The sequence below is a fragment of the Callithrix jacchus genome, chromosome 11, assembly GCF_049354715.1.
Source record: "Callithrix jacchus isolate 240 chromosome 11, calJac240_pri, whole genome shotgun sequence".
Classification (NCBI taxonomy): domain Eukaryota; kingdom Metazoa; phylum Chordata; class Mammalia; order Primates; family Cebidae; genus Callithrix; species Callithrix jacchus.
In genome coordinates this window covers 59,355,941-59,362,170 of record NC_133512.1, presented here as the reverse complement: position 1 = coordinate 59,362,170, position 6,230 = coordinate 59,355,941, and positions in this window count along the sequence as shown.

Here is a 6,230-nt window from a genome sequence, read left to right as displayed (position 1 = left end):
ATGTGTATTTTGTTACATTATTTCATTTTACTAGCATTCATTAAGCATCTTTAAATCAAGACACATACAATATTCAAGCTATTCTGTAAACTCCCTGGTAGCAGAAATTTTGTCTTACTTACTATTAAATCCCCAGTATCTAGTACAATATTGTCTATGATAAATACTAAAGAGATATTATAATAAATCATTACTCATTTTTATAGAAAATTATGTTTTCATCACCCGCATCCATGCAGCCATGCCTACTTCCCCTTGCCTCTTCCTCATGCCTTGCCTCCTGGCCAGTGGCCTACCCTGTTGTTGTAAAGAGGATTTCTTGTTGCTGCTGCTGCTGCTGCCACCACCACCACCACACTGCTATATGTTGAGGAGTCCTGTACACTGTGACACTGACAAAGAAAAACTGACCTTTGTTCTTGTGCACCGGATCTGTCCATGGAGGTTCTGGCTTTCCCAGCTGCTCCCTGGACATACTTAGGTGCTAATATGGTGAGAATAGGATTTCCAGGTAAAATACAGGCCTCTCAGTTAAATTTGAATTGCAGACAAATAAGAAATTAATTTTTATTATCAGCACTGACCTTTTAAAATTTTTCTAAATTTGGCAACCCTATTTAAGGAATGAACTTTGATCAAGGAGATACAGCACAAGATGAAGCCAGTAGATAAATTCTCCCTACCTTTCCCCAGATGGGCTGTTCTAAAGTGCAGTAATTCATAAGACCATCATGAAAATATCCTCAAAGACTGAGCAGTTAACTGCACTTGTTGCAAAGCTGTGACCAGCTCAGTAAGACCTGCATTTGTGTTACCTTCTCCTACTGCCTCACTTCCATTTTTTCCTCACTTCTGTTTCTCAGCGTTAGCCCTCCCCATAGAGTGGCAGCAGGTGAATGTCGGTGTTGTTTATTTATGGCAGGCTTTGGGAACCTAAACTAGTGCAGCACTTTCGGTATTGGATTCTTCTAATGGGATGTGAAACAAGATAAATGATGACTTTGAGAAAGTCAGACACAGGACCCTGCAGGCTCAAAATCTAGATTTGTTGAGACCCCTGAGAGTAGATAAATCCCTCAGGGGCAGATTCATGTTGATCAAATGTACAGTGATACACTGTTAAATCAGAATAGTAACTTAGCACTGCTGTGTGAAATATCAATGTCCTTTAGGCAAGAATACCATCTGTACCTTAAACATATTCTATTCTTGAATACATTGTTTATAAGAATTCAAGTTATAATTCAAAAGATATTGAGATCTGTTATGGGCTGAACTGTATTTCCTCAAAATTGGTACATTGAAATCCTAACTCTCACACTACCTCACAATGTGGCTGTATTTGGAGATAGGATCTTTAAAGAGGTAAAGTGAGGTCATAGAGTTGGGCCCTTTTCCAATATGACTGGTGTCCTCATAAGATGGGGAGATTAGGAATCAGGCATGCACGGAGGGAAGACCGTATGAAGAAAAAGGGAGAGAATGGCATGCCTCAAGATGAAACCAATCCTGCCAACACCCTAGTCTTGCACTTCCAGCCTCCAGAACTGTAAGAAAATAAATTTCTGTTGTTAAAGCCCCCCAGTCTGTGGTATTTATTACAGCAGCCCTTGAAAGGGTCACAGAATCAGAACAAGTCAAATTAGATATAGAACTCAAATAATTAATGTCATTGGAACAAACTTGTCTGAGTAATCTTGCTCCACAATAAAGACAGTTCTATCCTGGGGTTATTTCACTATAACTACCCTCCATTTAAACACAATAAATAGTTCTAAAATCTCAGGAACATTTTTCATTTCATGTAATTATTCCCATCCCGCAGACCCTGGCCGATGGAAGAAATGAGTATTCAGATCTTCACCGGGGCTCTGCAAAACCTTCTGACCTTTCAGAATGTTTATGTCCTTTCCCTGTAGTTTTTCCCACCACTGTCACGGATAAATTCTTCCTTTCACTTATTGTAATTTATTTACTTTTCCACTAAACATGAGTAACTCCTGCAGCTTCCTACTTAAAAATCACTTGCAGTTTGGATTACTGTTAGTATACTTTTCATTAGAATGGTTGACTTCAGAGGTAACTATTCTTTTACTTTTGTTTTCTGTTCCACGTACTTATTCTTCCCAGCTCTGCATTAATGATTCTGTTAATACCTTCTGAAAGAGGTAATTACTTTTGTTTTGTTTTTAGGCTTTGTTTCTATGCTGTCAATCTGAAAAAAAGTTTTTTAAAACAGTGAAGTATAGGCTGGGAGTGGTGGTTCCTGCCTGTGATCTGAGCACTTTGGGAGGCTGAAGTGGGTAGATCTTTTGAGCCCAGAAGTTCAACACTAACCCAGGCAACATGGTGAAAGCCCATCTTTACAAAAATAACAAAAATTACCCAGACATGGTGGCATGCACTTGTAGTTCCAGCTGCTCAGGATGCTAAGGTGGGAGATGGGAAGTGGGAGGATCACCTGAACCCAGGGAGGTCGAGGCTGCAGCGAGCTGAGATCATGCCATTATACACCAGCCTAGGTGACAGAGTGAGACCCTGTCTCTGACCCAGGATAAACATTTGCTTGAACATTTAGAACATCTGGCATTAGTTTAGAGACTATCAAATTCATATGTAGTCTAAAATACTAGTAGACACATTCTTAATTCATGAATATATAATTATTCATATTATTACAAATAATTACAATTTTACTTGGTAAAATTGGTAATTAGGGAGAGCACAAACAAAAAGTCAGAAGGAAATAGAACCACTATGTGTAATATGTTTATTTTAAAACATATTTAGCTTTGTTAGTTTTAAAAGTAAAAATTGTAAGTCAATATATTATTAAAACTTCTAGTTAATCTTTAAGTCTACAAGTGCTACTAAGAAATTGCAATTTGTAACTTAACAGATATTAAATTCTGCAGAATCATTATCAGATTCAAGCACTTCTATAGGTATAACTCATTTCTCATGTTTCTCTACTATTTATTTTTTTGCTGAAATAATTTATTCCTTTCACCCTTTCACCTTTCTAGGTTTTGGTGTCATAACAGAAGAACCAATGAATAATGATTAAAATTAAATCAACATACCTAATATAGAAAATTAAAGCTTTTATGAAGCTTAATCTTTGAACACTTACCAAGAGGAAAAATAAACCCAGTATTATTTGGGAACAAAGCACTTGGAAAATCCATGAATTGAATTAATAGTGAAAGCCAGTTTTATGGAGGCTGTTAAAGCTACTCCAAAGCAATAATGACAACACACACACACACACACACACACACGAGCAATGCTTCTCAAATTTTGAATGTGTACTAATCACCTGAAGATCTTGTTAAAATGGAGATTGTGAGTCAGTAGGTCCACCATGGGGCAAGAGAGTCTCCATTCCTAACAAATCTCCTAGTAATGCCTACGTACCCCATTTTGAGTAGCAAGGACCTGGAATATTTACCTTACTTTGGATAACTTACAAAATGCTTTAATTTGGCTTCAAATTAAAATAAAAAGTAATTTATAATCCTTGAAATCTTTTAATTAACATTCTTTTAGTAACTAGTATGATCTGGACCAGCAAGTCCCAAAGTATGTTCTCCAGACCAATAGAATCAACATGTTTGGAAACTGTTTAAAAATGCATATCCTTGGGCCTCACCCAGACTTACTGAAGCAGACACTCTGCAGGTGGGGCTTGAGATTCTGTTTTAAATATCTCCCCAGAGGATTCTGATATTAAGTTTTGAAAACTACTGCTCTAGACAGTATACTGATGGGCTGGGGTGCATATCACAGTGACTTTCAAGAATCTCAATACAGTAGGAAGGGGTCCAGTTGCTGAACCAGCTGATATCATTAAGTATGTGATAAGTACAAAAATAGAATGACTGACAAGGTGGCACCCAACACAGAAGAGAAAGATGTAAAGATTCCTAGAAAATGTCATGCGAACTGAGTTTCATAGGGATTCGCCATCTGAAGACGGTGGCACAAACAACATAATGCAAATGTTATACAGGAAGAAACCTGCTGGCATCTTTGGAAAACTACAAGTAATTCACCCAAGATGGCTGGCTGTGGGATATTTGAGGACCCTTCCATCCTTGTCCTTTTCACCTGTCCATGAGTAAAACAAATACCATTAGAGCTGGGGGAAAAAAAAATACAAAGGTGAGTCTATTAACTTGCCAAGCAAGAGAACTCACTCTGTGAAGAATTTCACTGAGGAGAGAAAGTCAGGGGTTTTTAAATGTTAGAAGTGGGGAGCTCATGGGACTTATGCTAATTAAGCATTGGAAACTGGCAGTCTGGATATAGGGAAGAATGAATACATAGGTCTTTACATAGTTACAACTGTTAGTTGACTAACAGTGAGTAGCTGTAAAGATGAAAGAAAAACAAAAAGAATGTGGAAACCTAGGAAAGGGAGTTGTAAGAAGAGGAGAGGGGTCAACCGTGTAGAATACTACAGACTAGTACAACAGGATGAAAACTGGAAAGTGCTAATAGACTTTGACCCCAAGTGTTGGTGATCTCACAGTTTCAGAGGGCTAAGGATCAGAAAGTGGAAGAATGACTAGAAGTGTAGAAACAGGTGCTAGAAGTGCTCACTACTCTCTCAACAAAACTTGATCTCTTTGGCTAGGATTTACCATCAAGTGCTGTCAGTCCCAATCTAGTGTTCCCATTTTTCTTTTAGGTACAGAAATATTCAGTGTCTGAGGTAGAAGGAACCTTTAAAATCACTTATCAACCTCATTCTAGAAATGAGAAGACAAGCCCTGAGAAGTGAAGTAACATTTCTTTTCATTGAGTTTATAAGTGATTTTAAATTCATAAATTCTATAGAAGATACAAAAATGCACATTTAAACCTTAAATAATTTTTGAACGTTTAAAAAACAGATTAAAAGAATTAAAGTTTTTTAAAAATTTTTCAGTCATGGCGTTTGAGTTATTAAATTATATTGATGACTATCATGAGAAACTTTCCATTAAAGTCTTGACCCTTGTATTCTTATTCAGGCTACAATGGATAGGTAGCAACATGTCAACTGAAAAATAATGATATCTATAAATTTAGAAAGAAGACTTTATTTCTTACTAAGGGTTACATTCTGCAGGCTGGCCATTTTGCAGGTTAGGAAGCCCAGCCTCTGACAGAGAGGGTCAACAAGCACTTGGAAGGAGGGGGGTTGGAGCAGGAGCTTCATGCTGAATGAGTTGGCTAAACAGACATATTCAACAGATTATAAGAGGAGCTGTGAATTTTCACGAAGAGGGGTGCTGAAAAAACATGCATGTGACATGCATCCTATGCTCACTGTGGAGTGGAAACTTAACATTTAAATGCATTTCAGGCCCTATACATCAAAGGAGAAGCAGAGACATGAAGGTACTTGTGCTCAGCCTCTGTAAACCTGCCAGAACCAGTCCATGGTGGGTGGTCTTTTATCAGGGGAAAGTTACTGAATCAGTTCTTTGTCCAGTCAAAGCTGCAGTTATGACTTGTGGAACAGGAGGGTCTTGTTAGTCAATATTTGGCCATTATTTCAATATTGCTTATTTAACAGCTAGAGAAAAAGAAAAACCTTGCAACAATTAAAACATAGGTTATTCTTTAAGTGTAGGTGTGAGTGACTTAACACTTGCCTGGCATGGCCTTAGGTCTGGCTCATAATTTGTTATTGCCGCAGTCCATTCTGTTAGTCTTCTGATCTCTATTTTAACACTGATGTTTAATGGGAGGGGGAGAGGAGCTTGGCGGCATGTGCACCTGTAGTCCCAGCTATTCCCAAGGCTGACGCGGGAGGATCATTTGAGCCAGGAGTTGGAGGCTGCAGAGCTACGATCCTGCCACTGCACTCCAACGTGGGGGACACAGTGAGACCCTGTCTCAAAAGACCAGGGGTGAGGGGGGCGTGAAAAGGGAGGGGACGGGTGTATAATGAGGCGTGTCCATCCTTCAGTCTCGTCAGGACCAGGAATTCAGTTTTTAAAGTTTATCGGGATCCTCTTGGCCAAAAAGGGATCCGTTCAGTCGGTTGAGGGGCTCAGGATTTAATTTTTTGTTCTCAAACGGTAATAAAGATCATGATAATCTCGGGTGCTATGCCAAGCACCACTTAACAAACACTGTCACCTCTTTCCTCACAATTCTATTTTACAGATGAGAAAACTGGGACTTCCAAGGAATAACTCGCTCTAGATTCAGTAATGTGATTCAAAACCCTTTTA